At 42.2% G+C, this 18710-nt stretch overlaps 2 long non-coding RNA genes across 5 annotated transcripts in view; one reads left to right on the top strand and one right to left on the bottom strand.

The window, feature by feature from the left end:
- LOC126990732 (uncharacterized) overlaps positions 1 to 18710 on the bottom strand; it is a 50980-nt gene that overhangs the window by 26103 nt on the left and 6167 nt on the right. For 3 of the 4 annotated variants that reach the window (XR_007744682.1, XR_007744683.1, XR_007744684.1), the window contains exons 5-8: positions 11226 to 11406; positions 2833 to 2896; positions 1162 to 1303; positions 551 to 761 (exon numbers count right to left, since the gene is read on the bottom strand). This is a non-coding gene — a long non-coding RNA (uncharacterized LOC126990732). The remainder of the gene's footprint in view (positions 1 to 550; positions 762 to 1161; positions 1304 to 2832; positions 2897 to 11225; positions 11407 to 18710) is intronic. The other variant, XR_007744685.1, reaches the window with a different exon arrangement.
- On the top strand, positions 12414 to 18119 carry LOC126990738 (uncharacterized). Its single transcript, XR_007744694.1, has 5 exons — positions 12414 to 12557; positions 13609 to 13746; positions 14438 to 14517; positions 15418 to 15457; positions 16427 to 18119. It is a non-coding gene; the product is annotated as an uncharacterized LOC126990738 (long non-coding RNA).

The raw sequence follows: 18710 nt of genomic DNA, 5'->3' as shown, positions 1-18710 counted from the left end.
CAGCCTTCCTTCATCTGTATTTCCTCCTGCCTATGACTTGACCTCCTTCAAGAAGAATGTATCAAGACACCTGTCCACCCGAAATTTACCTCTCTTCTGGCTACTCTTTACTTTTTACTCTTGTGGGAGGCGTGTAACAGGCTTTTTTTTAATCTTTTCGTTACCCTTACTCCAAAATATAATAAAAAAAAAAAAAAAATGCTAGCCTAACTTTCACTATTCCAGAGTGAGTATGGCCACAGAAACTCGCCTTGCAGCTCTCGCTAGCTTTCTCACTTTGTGTGGCCACGACCTTACACTCTCAGCCCTAAATCAGCCCTCTAAAAAGCCCCAAACCAGCCCGTTCTTAAATCCATAGCACCCTGACAGCTCCTTCTCAGCCCCTTTCCTTCCCTTCTACTCCTTTCAGCCCCAGGCACCAAAATCAGCCCCAAAAATTACCCGTCACTTTTTTTGTCTCTCAGCACTGATAGTAACCTTACAGTCTTATCCCTGCCCTCTCGCCCTTAAAAACAGCCCCTTCAGACCCCAATCAGCCGCAATCACCCACCTCTTAGATCGGCGAGGGCTACGGTGTCTCCTAGGCTTGGGTGACCCGTACTTGATCTTGAGGTTGCAGGCGGGTTCGATCTTAGTATAGGATGTCATGCAGCTCAGCCTGGGACAGTCCTGGGTTAGCTTGGAGGTGGAGTGTGACGCGCCGACGCAGCTCCTCGGGAAGTTTCCAGTGACAAGACTCCGAGGGTGACCGAGATCTTAAACTATGGGGTAAGGGAGGGGTTATGAGGGGGGTGGGAGGGAAGGAGGGAGGAGGAAGGAAGGAAGGGAAGGGGGAGGTTCAAGAAGAAAACAAATAAGAAAAAAAATGTATGAAAAGAAAATTTATATTATAAGGACAGAAAAAAATATAAAGAAGAAGAAGAGGAGGAGGAGGAAAGGGAGGAAGGGGAGGGAAGAAGGAAATAATTATAAATATGAAATAGTTAAAAATAATAAATAATAACTAAAATAAAATAAATAAATATATAAAAAGTGTGTAACTCTCTCTCTCTCTCTCTCTCATTTTCTTATTTATTTTGTCTTTCTCTTCTTACATGCCTCTTCTAACCCTTCCCCCTCCTCCTCCTCCTCCATAGCTATGCTTCCTATGTCTCCTCTTACGGGAGTCCCGATGCTGTAAGGAATCCACTTCTGTGTCCACTCCAGACAGCTGGTATCCACTCTTAGGGGTCAGGTCGTGAACGGTGGCTGTGTGACCCCCGACCCGCATGTGGTGACCTGCGCCCATTGTGGCTCATCTGATCTGTGGATGTGGGAACTTTTTTTGGAGAGAGAGAGAGAGAGAGAGAGAGAGAGAGAGAGAGAGAGAGTGTGTGTGTATGATGCCCTCTAGCCCCCCCAAAAGCTGCCAAAAGTACAGGCCTGAGATGAAATGTGAAAATAGGGTGAGTTGAAGGGGCGAAAAAATAAAAAAATAAATAAAATAGGAAGGTTACATTTGGTTAAGTTAGTTTGATTTAATTTGGCATGCTCAGAATAAGTGTGGAAACGAGGGGTCACAGGGTTCACAGTCTCCCATTAAAGAGGTTACGTTAGGTTAGGGCAGTGTGGCCCCTTAACTGGGGATTTCCTACCAGAATACCTCCCCAAGCTACAGGAATGGACCAAAACTGTCTGTGGCTACAATTCAATGAAGAAAAATGTAAAGTCCTGCACCTTGGGAGGGTATATCCAGCACACCAATACCACATGGGAAATACTCAACTATCCCCCAAAGAGCCAGAGAAAGCCCTGGGACAATATGTTACCAGGCTACCAGTGAAGGGATATCCAGCACACCAATACCACATGGGAAATACTCAACTATCCCCCAAAGAGCCAGAGAAAGACCTGGGACTATATGTTACCAGGCTACCAGTGAAGGGATATCCAGCACCCCAATACCACATGGGAAATACTCCACTATCCACCACAGAGGCAGAGAAAGACCTGGGAGTGTATGTTACCAGGCTACCAGTGAAGGGATATCCAGCACACCAATACCACATGGGAAACACTCCACTATCCACAACAGAGGCAGAGAAAGACATGGGACTATATATATTACCAGGCTACCAGTGAAGGGATATCCAGCACATCAATACCACATGGGAAACACTCCACTATCCACCATAGCCAGAGAAAGACCTGGTACTATATATCGCCAGGCTACCAGTGAGGGCAAAATCCTTGCCAACCGCAATGGATGGGTTAATTCAGTATGCTCAGATTAGTTCGAAAACAAGGGGGATCGAGGGAAGTGAGGTTATTTAACTGAGAATAGATGGCGCCACTATAAACACTTGCCTGTGCCAAGATGGGCTCGGACTCACCACCAGGCCCCTAAAAAAGAAAGCTTAACGGCACTGTGGGCTTGGACATAAAAATAACAAAAAAAAAATAATAAATGCAAAAATGATGGGGAAGTCTGAAGCACCCCTGTTTGATAGGTTACGTTAAGTTAGTTTAAAAGGTTATGGCTTCTGGAGTAGCCAACAGAAGTTAACCCATCCGCTGCAATTGTCAGGAACTTTGCCTTCACTGGTAGCCTGGTAACATAATAGTCCCAGGTCTTACTCTGTGGGGGATAGTGGAGTGTTTCCCATGTGGTATTGGTGTGCAGGATATTCCCTCCCAAGGTGCAGGACTTGACATGTTTCTTCACTGAATTGTGGCAGACACTTTTTGTTCCATTTCTGTAGGTGAACCTTCAGCTGTAGCTGTAGCTGAAAACCTTCACTTCCTAACACAACACACACACACACACACACACACATATACACACACACGTACCTTTTTAGCGAGCCGCCCCAAAGCCATGACTCCACCTTCGTTCACCTGTGCAGGAACCTGACACCTGTGGAAGAAGAGGAAGAAGAGTTGTGTCCATAGCCTTAAATGTCTGGGGTTACATTAGCTTAGGTTAGCTTAAATTTATTCCCCTTCCTCAGATGAAATGTAAAAACGGGGGGGGGGGGGTGACAAGGCCCCCTGTTAGGTAATTCATGCTAGGGTGAGTTAGGTTAGATTTTTTGGCTTGCAGTCTATTCCGATGGAGGTTTAGGATAGGGGGGGATGTTAGAATGGGCTGGTGTTTTACGCCAGAAACAGCTGCTTGACTACTTAAATGGTACACACCAAAATCTAACACAAAAAATAGTTAGGCTACCCGATCACTTAAAAACACACGAAAATCTACCAGAAAAAATAGTTTGGCTATCTGATTACTTAAATACACACCAAATCTACCAGAAAAAATAGTTTGGCTACCCGATTACTTAAATACACACCAAATCTACCAGAAAAAATAGTTAGGCTACTCGATTACTTAAATACACACCAAATCTACCAGAAAAAATAGTTAGGCTACCCAATTACTTAAATACACACCAAATCTACCAGAAAAAATAGTTAGGCTACCCAATTACTTAAATACACACCAAATCTACCAGAAAAAATAGTTTGGCTACCCGATTACTTAAATACACACCAAATCTACCAGAAAAAATAGTTTGGCTACCCAATTACTTAAATACACACCAAATCTACCAGAAAAAATAGTTTGGCTACCCGATTACTTAAATACACACCAAATCTACCAGAAAAAATAGTTTGGCTACCCGATTACTTAAATACACACCAAATCTACCAGAAAAAATAGTTTGGCTGCCTGATTACTTAAATACACACCAAATCTACCAGAAAAAATAGTTTGGCTGCCTGATTACTTAAATACACACCAAATCTACCAGAAAAAATAGTTTGGCTGCCTGATTACTTAAATACACACCAAATCTACCAGAAAAAATGGTTTGGCTGCCTGATTACTTAAATACACACCAAATCTACCAGAAAAAATAGTTTGGCTGCCTGATTACTTAAATACACACCAAAGCTAACAGAAAAAATAGTTTGGCTGCCTGATCACTTAACCTATGGGCTTGGGCTATGGGAATGCCGAGAAACGTCAAAATTACACTGCATTTTTAGACTAAGAAAAGATCATGGAACGTACATCATGGTACTCCTACCATAACCATAAAGCCATTAAAAATATTAACTTTTACTCAAACTCTATTCTTTTTGGGTGGTGTTTGTTACAAAATAAAGTCTTGTGACGCGTGGCATCTAGCCGAGAGTCGCTTGTTGTCTACTTTAGAGAATTTGTCAAGTGATTACTGTGTGGATAGCTAATTCAGTCTGCCATGACCTTACAGCACCACCTATGACAAATGAGCCCACCTCAAGATCAATCACCCACCACAATGCATGCATGGTGCTACCACCGCCTACAATTAGCTCAAATTAGGCGTTTTGAGCTGAGCCCCAAATGGGGTCTGTCGTTTCAGCGTACTGACTCGCGGGAGCCCAAAAACGGGTCCGCCAACACTGCCGGGTTAAATACGCACCAAAATCTGGAAAGAAAGTTGGAAAGTTTTGTTTGGTCGGTGCAACATCTGTGGTCATATGCCGGAGAAAGACAGAAGGGGAAGGAATTATAGGAGAACGGAACAGATCCCAGGAGATGGACACAACCTCCGATTAATACCTGGCGTAGGGTATCGGAAAAGCCGCCCAAATTTTTTCACTCCTCCCAGGAATCTAACCCGGGCTCTCTCGGTTGTGAGCCGAATGTGCTAACCACTGCATCACGAAGCCCCCCGCCAGCGCTGGAAAACGAGAAGCTCTCTCCAAACTGAACGGCGTGCGTAACTATGTATATGTCGATGCTAAGTGACTAACTGGCACCTCTTTTGCCCCTTAGACGACTCCCTCCTAAAAATACCCTACAGTTCCTGCCTACGCATCATGACATCTGCAGAGCGATTATGTTCCCTCAGCCGTCCTGTTTCGGCGGTCTTCCTTTAGTTTCTGCTCATCGTGTGCGTGGTGAGCGTAGTCTTGACACCTCCAATGATTTACCTCATGTTCTAGATGAACTAATATCTTGTTCACAGGAGTGTTCAGAGGAGTGGGATGCGGAGGTTGTAACTTTTTTAGATTAATGGAATTCCAGCCAAATGGTCAGTCACAATCATAATCTGATTTCACAGTTGAGTTATATGGATGATTTTCTGCAACTTTTATTCAATGAGATTCATTCCAGTATGAATAACTACAAAAAAAAATTGCGTTTCACTGCAACTTTGGCTCTGTAGGCAGTAAATCTCCAGGTCAAAGATTATAAACTTTATTTTTCAGACTCCATCACGATAAAATGAGCAACTTTTCTTCAATACATTTTCCTGTATGTTGCACCAGTAAAAACTTGGAATATTTCGGGAATCATGGAATTTCAGCCAAATGATGAGTCTAAATCATAATCTGATTTCGCAGTTGAGTTATACGGATGGTTTTTTACAACTTTTATTTAGTAAAATTCATTTCAGAATGAAAAAAAATACAAAAAATTACCAAAATTATTTATGGAGTTTCACCACAAATTTGGCTCTCTGTAGGCAGTAAATTTCCTTGTCAAAGATTACAAACTATGTTTCCCAGACTCCATTGTGATAAAATGAGCAACTTTTCTTCAATATTTTTTTCTGTACGTCGCACCAGTAAGAAGTTGGAATTTTTCAGGAATCATGGAATTCCAGGCAAATGCGACAACTTAGAAAGAAACGGATTTCAAAGTAGGGTGCATCAGAAAATTTCCTATGAAACATCTGTAAGGGGGCCGGCTACGGGGTAATTTTCAACGAATATATATTTGAAATTTGACAAATGCGCATTTTTCGCTCAGCGTGTCCAGGATATCTTAAACTGTCATGTGGTCAAGTTTGTTTTCATAAAATTAAATCCCCTCCCCCCCGGAAGTCATTTTTAAATGTCCCGCGCGGTTGCGTCGTAGCATGACTCACGCGCGAACACATGCAGTTTCATTCAGTGCTTCACTCCAAAGTTTGGATCAAGTGCCAAAAAATGAAGTTTTACGGCTGCTTGAGGGTTATGTTCCTGGTCCAACATACAGCACTGGAACACAACTTTGGGTATACCGATGAAAACATCTCGATTTACGCGATTTTGGTTTACGCGTTTCTTAAATAACGCGGGGTCGAAAATCCAAGTAAATGTTTACTTTACAGGTTTTTTTCACTTATACGCGATATTTTATGAAGTGGCCACCAGATGTCTCACGCAACTGGACTAACAATGTGCTGCGGCCATAGCTGAGCTCAGTTGTTACTGCTAGCCACTTGAACAATTATATATATACATATATATATATATATACAAATATAAATATACATATATATATACGTATATATATATATATATATATATATATATATATATATATATATATATATATATTATATATATATATATATATATATATATATATATATATATATATATATATATATATATATATATATATATATATATATATATATATGCGGTGGCGTAGGTGGTAGCATACTGGGCCCACATTCACCGCGTGATGGACAACGCGGGTTCGAATCCCCACGCTACCACTCGGATTTTTCAGTCACCGCCGAGTGGCTTAAAACTACCCACATGCTGTCCTAAAGACCACCCATCAATCCGGACTCTAGAGGAAGCCGTCCAAGCGAATCAAGAACGAGTTCCGGGGGGCAGCATGAGCCAATGCAATGGCCTATAAACACTCGCCAGAACAGGCTGGGCCGACCATCAGGCCCCACCTGGAAGAATTACGGCCGACCATCAGGCTCCACGAAGATGCCAGCGCAATAGGCAATCAACGAAAAAAATATATATATATATATATATATATATATATATATATATATATATATATATATATATATATATATATATATATATATATATATATAGGTTGATAGGTGGTCTTCTGGACCTAATATATATATATATATATATATATATATATATATATATATATATATATATATATATATATATATATATATATATATATATATATATATATATATATATATATATATATATATATATATATATATATATATATATATATATATATATATATATATATATATATATATATATATATATATATATATATATATATATATATATATATATATTATTATATTTCATATATATATATATATCATATTTCATGTATTTAACATATCTTATAAACATCTGACTTTTTACTCAACTCACTAGACTTCTTTTTCTCTCACCACAAGCAAGGAACAAGCTCCCAGCCCTTGTAAACCCTATGGCAACACCTATTAACTATTTCCAAGCCTTGTATTCACTGAACTAGCTCACTCCTATGTCAATAACCTGAAAAATAATATAATGACAAGCCTTTCTCTCACACCACAAGCAAGGAACAAGCTCCCTCTCAGCCCTTGAAATCCATATAGCAAGACTGTTTTAACTACCATTAAGCCTTGTGATAGCTGGGCTACAATCACTACTACTTGTATAGGCTTGTTAGAAATACATTGACAACTCCCTCTCACACACAAGCAACAAATAAGCTTCCAGCCCTTAAAAAACATATGGCAGGACTGTTTTAACTACCACTAAGCCTTGTAACTGCTGGACTAAATCACTATTACTTGTACAAGCTTGTGAGACCTAAATAAATTCATTACTATCACAGTCCAGTCCTCCAGGCCAGTCAGTGTTAGGTTATCCATGAATATGTATTGAGATCTAAATAGCATGTGGAAATGGAGTTAATACTATTTTGCTCTGAGGTGTTAGGTAACTGTGGGTACTGGGGTAAGGAAGGGAAGGGAAGGGAAGGGAAGGGCTGGGAAGGGTAAGGGATGGGTAAGGGAAAGGAAGGGTAAGGAAGGGAAGGGAACAGAAGGGAGGGGAGGGGAAGTGATGGGAAGAGAAAGGTAGGGAAAGAAAATAGAATGTAAGGAAAGGAAAGGGAAGAGAAGGGAAAAAGATGGGTAAGGGAAAGGAAGGGTAACGAAGGGAAGGGAACAGAAGGGAGGGGAGGGAAAGTGATGGGAAGAGAAAGGTAGGGAAAGAAAATAGAATGTAAGGAAAGGGAAGGGAAATGATGGGAAAGGAAAGGAAATCAAAGGGAAAGGAGGGGATGGAAAAAGAAGGGAAGGGAAGGAAAAGGAAAGGGACAGAAAAGGGAAGAGAAGCGAAGGGAAGGGAAGTGAAAGGATGGGAAGGGAAGGAAAGGAAAGGAAATGGAAGGGAAGGGTAACACATAGGGAATGGGAAGAGAAGGGAAGAAAATGGAAGGGAAGGGAAGTGAAAGGATGGGAAGGGAAGGAGAGGAAATGGAAGGGAAGGGTAACAGAAAGGGAATGGGAAGAGAAGGGAAGGATATGGAAGGGAAGGGAAGGGAAAGGATGGGAAGGGAAGGAAAGGAAATGGAAGGGAAGGGTAACACATAGGGAATGGGAAGAGAAGGGAAGAAAATGGAAGGGAAGGGAAGTGAAAGGATGGGAAGGGAAGGAGAGGAAATGGAAGGGAAGGGTAACAGAAAGGGAATGGGAAGAGAAGGGAAGGATATGGAAGGGAAGGGAAGGGAAGGGAAGGGAAGGGAAGGAGAGGAAATGGAAGGGAAGGGTAACAGAAAGGGAATGGGAAGAGAAGGGAAGGATATGGAAGGGAAGGGAAGGGAAGGGAAGGGAAGGGAAAGGATGGGAAGGGAAGGAGAGGAAATGGAAGGGAAGGGTAACAGAAAGGGAATGGGAAGAGAAGGGAAGGATATGGAAGGGAAGGGAAGGGAAGGGAAGGGAAGGGAAAGGATGGGAAAGGAAGGAGAGGAAATGGAAGGGAAGGGTAACAGAAAGGGAATGGGAAGAGAAGGGAAGAAAATGGAAGGGAAGGGAAGGGAAAGGATGGGAAGGGAAGGAGAGGAAATGGAAGGGAAGGGTAACAGAAAGGGAATGGGAAGAGAAGGGAAGGATATGGAAGGGAAGGGAAGGGAAAGGATGGGAAGGGAAGGAGAGGAAATGGAAGGGAAGGGTAACAGAAAGGGAATGGGAAGAGAAGGGAAGGATATGGAAGGGAAGGGAAGGGAAAGGATGGGAAGGGAAGGAGAGGAAATGGAAGGGAAGGGTAACAGAAAGGGAATGGGAAGAGAAGGGAAGGATATGGAAGGGAAGGGAAGGGAAGGGAAGGGAAGGGAAGGGAAGGGATGGGAAAGGAAAGGGATGGGAAGAGAAGAGAAAGGTAAGAGGCAGGAAGGGGAAGAGGGATTTTAGGAGTACTTAAGCACTGTAGAAAAAAAAAAGGATGATTTCAGGCACTACTTAAGTCATTGTGGATGTGAATGTGTAAGTAGAGTCTTTTGCAGCAGTAATGAGACCACTGGGGCCATCTGGCTGCTGGGGTGGGAAGGAGAGAGGCTTGAGGGGTTACTTAGCGTTAGGGATGTTCAAGTGTAGGGAGTGACAGTCTTTTCCAAGTGTAGCCAAAGTTGTTCCTGGAAAAAGAAGAAAAGGAGGAAGGAAGAAGAAAAGGAAGAAGAAACAAAAACTATAAAAAAAGACCACGAATAATAGTAAGAAGAAAAAATAGAAAGGAAAAGCAGAATAAGAAGAAAAATGAAGAAGAAAACATGAAGAAAAAAAGAAGACAAAAGCAGAAAAAAAAATGAAGAAGAAAACATGAAGAAAAAAAGACAAAAGCAGAAAAAAATGAAGAAAAAACATGAAGAGAAAAGAAGAAATGATAAAAAAAAAGAAATAAATGAAAAAAAACTAGGGAAAAATCAGGAAAAAACTTCCTGTGCTTGTACCCGGAAGCGAGACCCTGGCCAAAGGTGTTCCTGGGAAGTGACAACAGACAGAAGAAGGAAGAAGGAAGAGGAAGGAAGAAGTAAGAGGAAGGAAGAAGGAAGAAGTAAGAGGAAGGAAGAAGAAGAAGAAGAGGAAAAGGAAGAAAACTGATGCCTTCTCGAGCACCTTGACACTTCATGGCAGGAGGTGAGTACTGTGGGAAAACATGACGTTATACAGAAGGTGACACTCATGAAGACTGGGAGGAGATAATGTACCACAGGGGAGACTGGAAGACTTTTGGCACTCCCATTCTGAAGAAGTTTAACTCATGGGAAGGAAGAAAGGACTGTGATGAAGACTGGGAGGAGATAATGTACCACAGGGGAGACTGGAAGACTTTTGGCACTCCCATTCTGAAGAAGTTTAACTCATGGGAAGGAGGAAAGGACTGTGATGAAGACTGGGAGGAGGGAATGTACCACAGGGGAGACTGGAAGACTTTTGGCACTCCCATTCTGAAGAAGTTTAACTCATGGGAAGGAGGAAAGGACTGTGATGAAGACTGGGAGGAGATAATGTACCACAGGGGAGACTGGAAGACTTTTGGCACTCCCATTCTGAAGAAGTTTAAGTCATGGGAAGGAAGAAAGGACTGTGATGAAGACTGGGAGGAGATAATGTACCACAGGGGAGACTGGAAGACTTTTGGCACTCCCATTCTGAAGAAGTTTAACTCATGGGAAGGAGGAAAGGACTGTGATGAAGACTGGGAGGAGAGAATGTACCACAGGGGAGACTGGAAGACTTTTGGCACTCCCATTCTGAAGAAGTTTAACTCATGGGAAGGAGGAAAGGACTGTGATGAAGACTGGGAGGAGGTAATGTACCACAGGGGAGACTGGAAGACTTTTGGCACTCCCATTCTGAAGAAGTTTAACTCATGGGAAGGAGGAAAGGACTGTGATGAAGACTGGGAGGAGAGAATGTACCACAGGGGAGACTGGAAGACTTTTGGCACTCCCATTCTGAAGAAGTTTAACTCATGGGAAGGAAGAAAGGACTGTGATGAAGACTGGGAGGAGATAATGTACCACAGGGGAGACTGGAAGACTTTTGGCACTCCCATTCTGAAGAAGTTTAACTCGTGGGAAGGAAGAAAGGACTGTGAGTTTTCAGACTAGGAGATGCCAAGAGGGTATCAACTTTAATAGTTCAAGAGGTCTTTTAGTAACAGTACTTAAGTGCTAGAATACCAGAAATCAAGTTGTTCAAGAAATGGAAGAATTAGATACACTACAACTCTTGAATTAGAGAGTTGGAGGCCACCGGGATGAGCTTGTGTTGAAGATCTTGAGCAGTAAGTATGGAAACACTCATAACAAAGGAAGGGAAGCAGCACCAGAGCTTGAAGGCACTCATTCAGAAGCTACAGGACATGTTGTGGGACCGTATACTCTGGCAAGGCTTCCACAATGTTTCATCACGTAAGATTCTTACCTCTAACACTTTGACCGTCACGTTGTTGTCAGTCTTGATAAACCCTCGGCCGTCTTGGCTCTCTGTGCCTCGGTCCCAGAGCCTGGCCACTCTTTGTTTCCTTGGCCTTGTCCTGCAGAGCCTCCAGGAGTGCCCCAAGCATCTGGTCTAGCGCCGTCATCTCCTTGTTGTTGATCTTCAGCTGCCGGAAACACAGAGCCATTAGAGTTTAAGCCTGTATATTTAAAGTTGTCATAACCACTGATGCAAGCATGATATAAGAGTGGAGGAATGAGACGTAGGCTGTCAGTGTTGGCTGTGAAGAAAGTGACGTGCCATCTTGGAGTACTCCCCCAGCACACAGGTACTCCAGTGGTGACTATTACCCACAGGCCACACCTTTCCCTGCAGGTGGAGTGGCCGGCTGCTGCTGTCCAGGACACTGCTGTGCTTACCCAGAGTGCTCCAGATAGTCCCTGGCCCCTTACTGAGAGAGTTTTGGTGCTCTGGGTTTGTACAGAACTTGCCCTTACTTAAAAAAAATCACCTTCATAAACAGATTGCTACACTCATACTTCTTATTTATGGCCACAGGGGAGATCAACTTCAGGAGGTAAGGTAAGGTAAGGTAAGGTAAGGCAAGGTAAGGTTAGTTAAGGTAAGGAATGGAGGTTGAGAATGCTTGATAAGGTAGAGTAAGGTGAGGAAGGGTTGATTTAGGTGAGGTAAGGTAAGGTATGGTATGGTATTGCAGGGTAGGGTACGGTAAGGTAAGGTAAGGTAAGGTTAGTTAAGGTAAGGAATGGAGGTTGAGAATGCTTGATAAGGTAGAGTAAGGTAAGGAAGGGTTGATTTAGGTGAGGTAAGGTAAGGTATGGTATGGTATTGCAGGGTAGGGTAAGGGAAAGTAAGGTAATGTGACATACAGGAAGGTATGGTAAGGTAAGGTAAGGTAAGGTAAGGTAAGGTAAGGTAAGGTAAGGCAAAGCAAGGCAGGGTCAGGTCAGGTAAGGTAAGGTATGGAAAAACTAAGGAAAGTTAAGGTGTGGTAAGGCAAAGTTAGATAATGTAAACCAATATAAAATTAGAAGTAGGGTAAGGTAAGGTAAGGTAAGGTAGGGTAAGGTAAGGTAAGGTAAGGTAAGGTAAGGTAGGGCAAGGTAAGGTAAGGTAAGGTAAAGCAAGGAAAGGTCAGGTAAGGTAAGGTAAGGTATGGAAAAACTAAGGAAAGTTAAGGTGTGGTAAGGCAAAGTTAGATAATGTACACCAATATAAAATTAGAAGTAGGGTAAGGTAAGGTAAGGTAGGGCAAGGTAAGGTAAGGTAGGGTAAGGTAGGGTAAGGTAAGGTAAGGTAAGGTAGGGCAAGGTAAGGTAAGGTAGGGTAAGGTAAGGTAAGGTAAGGTAAGGTAAGGTAAAGCAAGGCAGGGTCAGGTCAGGTAAGGTAAGGTATGGAAAAACTAAGGAAAGTTAAGGTGTGGTAAGGCAAAGTTAGATAATGTAAACCAATATAAAATTAGAAGCAGGGTAAGGTAAGGTAAGGTAAGGTAAGGTAAGGTAAGGTAAGGTAGGGAATGGTAAGGTAGGGTAAGGTAAGGGTAAGGTAAGGGTAAGGTAAGGAAAGGTAAGGTAGGTAAGGTAGGTATGGTAAAGGTAAGGTAAGGTAAGGTAAGGTAAGGTAAAGCAAGGCAGGGTCAGGTCAGGTAAGGTAAGGTATGGAAAAACTAAGGAAAGTTAAGGTGTGGCAAGGCAAAGTTAGATAATGTAAACCAATATAAAATTAGAAGTAGGGTAAGGTAAGGTAGGGCAAGGTAAGGTAAGGTAGGGTAGGTAAGGTAGGGGTAAGGTAAGGTAAGGTAAGGTAGGGTAAGGTGGAGTGGGTAAGGTAAGGTAAGGTAGAAAAGGTAAGGTAAGGGTAAGGTGGCAAGGTAAGGTAAGGTAAGGTAGGGTAAAGGTAAGGTAAAAGGTGGGTAAGGAAAGGTGGAGTAAGGTAAAAAAGGCAGGGTCAGGTCAGGTCAGGTAAGGTATGGAAAAACTAAGGAAAGTTAAGGTGTGGTAAGGCAAAGTTAGATAATGTAAACCAATATAAAATTAGAAGTAGGGTAAGGTAAGGTAAGGTAAGGTAAGGTAAGGTAAGGTAAGGTAGGGTAAGGTAAGGTAAAGCAAGGCAGGGTCAGGTCAGGTCAGGTAAGGTATGGAAAAACTAAGGAAAGTTAAGGTGTGGTAAGGCAAAGTTAGATAATGTAAACCAATATAAAATTAGAAGTAGGGTAAGGTAAGGTAAGGTAAGGTAAGGTAGGGTAAGGTAAGGTAAGGTAGGGCAAGGTAAGGTAGGGTAAGGTAAGGTAAAGCAAGGCAGGGTCAGGTCAGGTAAGGTAAGGTAGGGTAAGGTAGGGTAAGGTAAGGTAAAGCAAGGCAGGGTCAGGTCAGGTAAGGTAAGGTATGGAAAAACTAAGGAAAGTTAAGGTGTGGTAAGGCAAAGTTAGATAATGTAAACCAATATAAAATTAGAAGTAGGGTAAGGTAAGGTAAGGTAAGGTAAGGTAAGGTAAGGTAAGGTAGGGTAAGGTAAGGTAAGGTAAGGTAAGGTAAGGTAAGGTAAAGCAAGGCAGGGTCAGGTCAGGTAAGGTAAGGTATGGAAAAACTAAGGAAAGTTAAGGTGTGGTAAGGCAAAGTTAGATAATGTAAACCAATATAAAATTAGAAGTAGGGTAAGGTAAGGTAAGGTAAGGTAGGGTAAGGTAAGGTAAGGTAAGGTAAGGTAGGGTAAGGTAAGGTAGGGTAAGGTAGGGTAAGGTAGGGCAAGGTAAGGTAAGGTAAGGTAAGGTAAGGTAAGGTAAGGTAAGGCATGGCAGGGTCAGGTCAGGTAAGGTAAGGTATGGAAAAACTAAGGAAAGTTAAGGTGTGGTAAGGCAAAGTTAGATAATGTAAACCAATATAAAATTAGAAGTAGGGTAAGGTAAGGTAAGGTAAGGTAGGGCAAGGTAAGGTAAGGTAGGGTAAGGTAAGGTAAGGTAGGGCGAGGTAAGGTAAGGTAGGGTAAGGTAAGGTAAGGTAGGGCAAGGTAAGGTAAGGTAGGGTAAGGTAGGGTAAGGTAAGGTAAGGTAAGGTAGGGCGAGGTAAGGTAAGGTAGGGTAAGGTAAGGCAGGGCAAGGTAAGGTAAGGTGAGGTAGGGTAAGGTAAGGTAAGGTAAGGTAGGGTAAGGTAAGGTAAGGTAAGGTAGGGTAAGGTAAGGTAGGGTAAGGTAAGGTAAGGTAAGGTAAGGTAGGGCAAGGTAAAGTAAGGTAAGGTAGGGTAAGGTAAGGTAAGGTAAGGTAAGGTAAAGCAAGGCAGGGTCAGGTCAGGTAAGGTAAGGTATGGAAAAACTAAGGAAAGTTAAGGTGTGGTAAGGCAAAGTTAGATAATGTAAACCAATATGAAATTAGAAGCAGGGTAAGGTAAGGTAAGGTAAGGTAGGGCAAGGTAAGGTAAGGTAAGGTATGGTAAGGTAAGGTAAGGTAAAGGTAGGGTAAAGGTAAGGTAAGGTGGGGTGGGTAAGGTAAGGTAGGGTAAGGAAAGGTAGGGTAAGGTAAAGGTAGGTAAGGTGGGTAAAGGTAAGGTAAGGTAAGGTATGGTAAGGTAAGGTAAGGCAAAGCAAGGCAGGGTCAGGTCAGGTAAGGTAAGGTATGGAAAAACTAAGGAAAGTTAAGGTGTGGTAAGGCAAAGTTAGATAATGTACACCAATATAAAATTAGAAGTAGGGTAAGGTAAGGTAAGGTAAGGTAGGGCAAGGTAAGGTAAGGTAAGGTAGGGTAAGGTAGGGTAAGGTAGGGTAAGGTAAGGTAAGGTAGGGTAAGGTAAGGTAAGGTAAGGTAGGGCAAGGTAAGGTAAGGTAAGGTAAGGTAGGGTAAGGTAAGGTAGGGCAAGGTAAGGTAAGGTAAGGTAAGGTAAGGTAAGGTAAGGTAGGGTAAGGTAGGGTAAGGTAAGGTAAGGTAAGGTAGGGCAAGGTAGGGTAAGGTAAGGTAAGGTAAGGTAAAGCAAGGCAGGGTCAGGTCAGGTAAGGTAGGGTATGGAAAAACTAAGGAAAGTTAAGGTGTGGTAAGGCAAAGTTAGATAATGTAAACCAATATAAAATTAGAAGTAGGGTAAGGTAGGGCAAGGTAAGGTAAGGTAAGGTAAGGTAGGGCAAGGTAAGGTAAGGTAAGGTAAGGTAGGGTAAGGTAAGGTAAGGTAAGGTAGGGCAAGGTAAGGTAAGGTAGGGTAAGGTAAGGTAAGGTAAGGTAAGGTAGGGCAAGGTAAGGTAAGGTAAGGTAGGGTAAGGTAAGGTAAGGTAGGGCAAGGTAAGGCAAGGTAGGGTAAGGTAAGGTAAGGTAAAGCAAGGCAGGGTCAGGTCAGGTCAGGTAAGGTATGGAAAAACTAAGGAAAGTTAAGGTGTGGTAAGGCAAAGTTAGATAATGTAAACCAATATAAAATTAGAAGTAGGGTAAGGTAAGGTAAGGTAAGGTAGGGCAAGGTAAGGTAAGGTAAGGTAGGGTAAGGTAAGGTAGGGCAAGGTAAGGTAAGGTAAGGTAAGGTAGGGTAAGGTAAGGTAAGGTAAGGTAGGGCAAGGTAAGGTAAGGTAAGGTAAGGTAAGGTAAGGTAGGGTAAGGTAAGGTAGGGTAAGGTAAGGTAAGGTAAGGTAAGGTAAGGTAGGGTAAGGTAAGGTAAAGCAAGGCAGGGTCAGGTCAGGTAAGGTAAGGTATGGAAAAACTAAGGAAAGTTAAGGTGTGGCAAGGCAAAGTTAGATAATGTACACCAATATAAAATTAGAAGTAGGGTAAGGTAAGGTAAGGTAAGGTAGGGCAAGGTAAGGTAAGGTAAGGTAAGGTAGGGTAGGGTAAGGTAAGGTAGGGTAAGGTAAGGTAAGGTAAGGTAGGGCAAGGTAAGGTAAGGTAAGGTATGGTAAGGTAAGGTAAGGTAAGGTAAGGTAAGGTAAGGTAAGGTAGGGTAAGGTAAGGTAAGGTAAGGTAGGGCAAGGTAAGGTAAGGTAAGGTAAGGTAGGGTAAGGTAAGGTAAGGTAAGGTAAGGTAAGGTAGGGCAAGGTAAGGTAAGGTAAGGTAAAGCAAGGCAGGGTCAGGTCAGGTAAGGTAAGGTATGGAAAAACTAAGGAAAGTTAAGGTGTGGTAAGGCAAAGTTAGATAATGTACACCAATATAAAATTAGAAGTAGGGTAAGGTAAGGTAAGGTAAGGTAGGGTAAGGTAAGGTAAAGCAAGGCAGGGTCAGGTCAGGTAAGGTAAGGTATGGAAAAACTAAGGAAAGTTAAGGTGTGGCAAGGCAAAGTTAGATAATAAGAACATAAGAACATAAGAACGCAGGAGTCTGCAAGAGGCCGGTAGGCCTGTACGAGGCAGCTCCTTTGACCCTAAGCTCCCGTGTATCTAACCCCACCTAATATCGCTGTCCATGAATTTATCTAGTCTATTTTTGAATGTGACAATTGTATTGGCACTCACCACATGACTGCTAAGCCTATTCCACTTATCCACCACCCTGTTAGTAAACCAATTTTTGCCTATGTCCCTGTTGAATCTGAATTTATCCAGTTTAAACTCGTTACTTCGTGTCCTACCCAGTTCTCTTACCAACAAAACCTTATGAATGTCTCCCTTATTAAAGCCCTTCATCCATTTATAAACCTCGATCATGTCTCCACGCACCCTTCGCCTTTCTAGAGAATGCAAGTTTAACTGTTTGAGTCTTTCCTCGTATGCCAAGTTTCTCAACCCCTGAATCATCTTAGTCATCCTCCTCTGCACTGATTCTAACATTTTGATATCCATTCTATAGTAGGGTGACCAGAACTGAACCGCATAGTCAAGATGAGGTCTAACTAATGCTAAATATAGTTTGAGGAAGACTTCGGGGCTTCTGTTGCTTACGCTCCTTGAAATAAATCCCAGTACCCTATTAGCTCGATTTCTAGCTTGAATGCATTGTGCCCTTGGACGGAGATCAGAGCTCACTAAGACCCCTAAATCCCTCTCGCACCCAGACCTACTTATGAGAGTGTCATTTAAGCAATAGTTGTGTGAGGGGTTGTTCCTACCTACACTCAGAATACTGCACTTCCCTACATTGAACTCCATCTGCCATTTATCCGCCCAGTCATATAATCTGTTAAGTTCACCTTGGAGAATACTAGCGTCCTGATCCGACTCAATTACTCTACCGATCTTGGTATCATCTGCAAATTTACTAACATCACTACTAATTCCTGTAATGTAAATCAATATAAAATTAGAAGTAGGGTAAGGTAGGGCAAGGTAAGGTAAGGTAAGGTAGGGTATGGTAAGGTAAGGTAAGGTAAGGTAAGGTAAGGTAAGGTAATTTATGGTTGGGCCAAAGAAGGAGATCAGTCAGGTATTTAGGAGTGGTATTTTTAGTCCATGGTTGAGGAGAAGGGTTAAACTGCCACCAGGAATAACCCCACTTTGTTGTGTAGAAAGTCTCATTAGTAAGGAAGCATAGATGAGTTTTCTGAGTCAAGATGCGTAGCGATTGGGTTTTGTTAAATTATGTTAGGTTAAATTCAGGGTATCTTCAAACACATGATAGCCAGCACCTTATGGTATAAATCAACAAAGAATGATCCCACTTTGTTTTATAGAAAGTCTCATTAGTAAGGAAGCATAGATGAGTTTTCTGAGTCAAGACCTATATAGTGACTGGGTTTTGTTAAGTTAGGTTAAATTCAGGATATCTTTCAACACATGATGGCCAGCACCCTATGGTATAAATCAACAAGGAATGACCTCACTTTGTTGTATAGAAAGTTGGTCTCTCTCTCTCTCTCTCTCTCTCTCTTATTCCCTTTCTTTTTTCCTATTAATTTTTCTTCCATTTTTCCGTCATTATTTTACTTTTATTTTTATTCTCTTAATCGTTCCTCTCTTCCATGCTGCTCTCTTTTCCTCCTCATCTCCTCTTCTCTCACTGTCACCCCCCACCCCACCCCGGTCACCTGATGTACAGGAAGCCGTGCAGTGCTATGGTTATTGTTCATTGGCACAACTCAATGAGGCCTCAAAACAAACACTCATATGAACTTAAGAAGAAAACACCACAGAGTGTGAAGTGGGCAGAAAAGAAATACTTCAGTGGAACCTTTACCCAATTGGCTCCTAAATGTTGTTCTTAAAGTGAACTGTTTGTAAAGTGAAGCCAACTTTCCCATGACACACAATGTGATACAAGCCTGACCCCAAATGAAGGCTTCTCTACCAGTGTCTGGGATTTTCTTGGCCAAATCCTCATGCCAATGTCTGGCTTGTCATAGCCTCAGAAACACTGCCACTGGCAAACTGCTTTCATCTTTTTTACAGCAAGGGACAAAAACAACAACAACAAGCCCGCTAGACGCTGCTCCAACAAAAGAGAGGCCAAAAGAAATATCAATCTCGGGAGGAGAGGTGTCCTGGTACTCTCCTTGTGAAAGAGGCCAAGGAAAGATGTTCAGGAATTCACCAGCACAAGGATGAAAGAATAAA

Source organism: Eriocheir sinensis, unplaced genomic scaffold (genome assembly GCF_024679095.1).
Source record: "Eriocheir sinensis breed Jianghai 21 unplaced genomic scaffold, ASM2467909v1 Scaffold195, whole genome shotgun sequence".
NCBI classification, from domain to species: Eukaryota; Metazoa; Arthropoda; class Malacostraca; order Decapoda; family Varunidae; genus Eriocheir; species Eriocheir sinensis.
The sequence above is the reverse complement of the archived record's forward strand: the minus strand, read 5'-3'. Positions and strand labels throughout refer to the sequence as shown.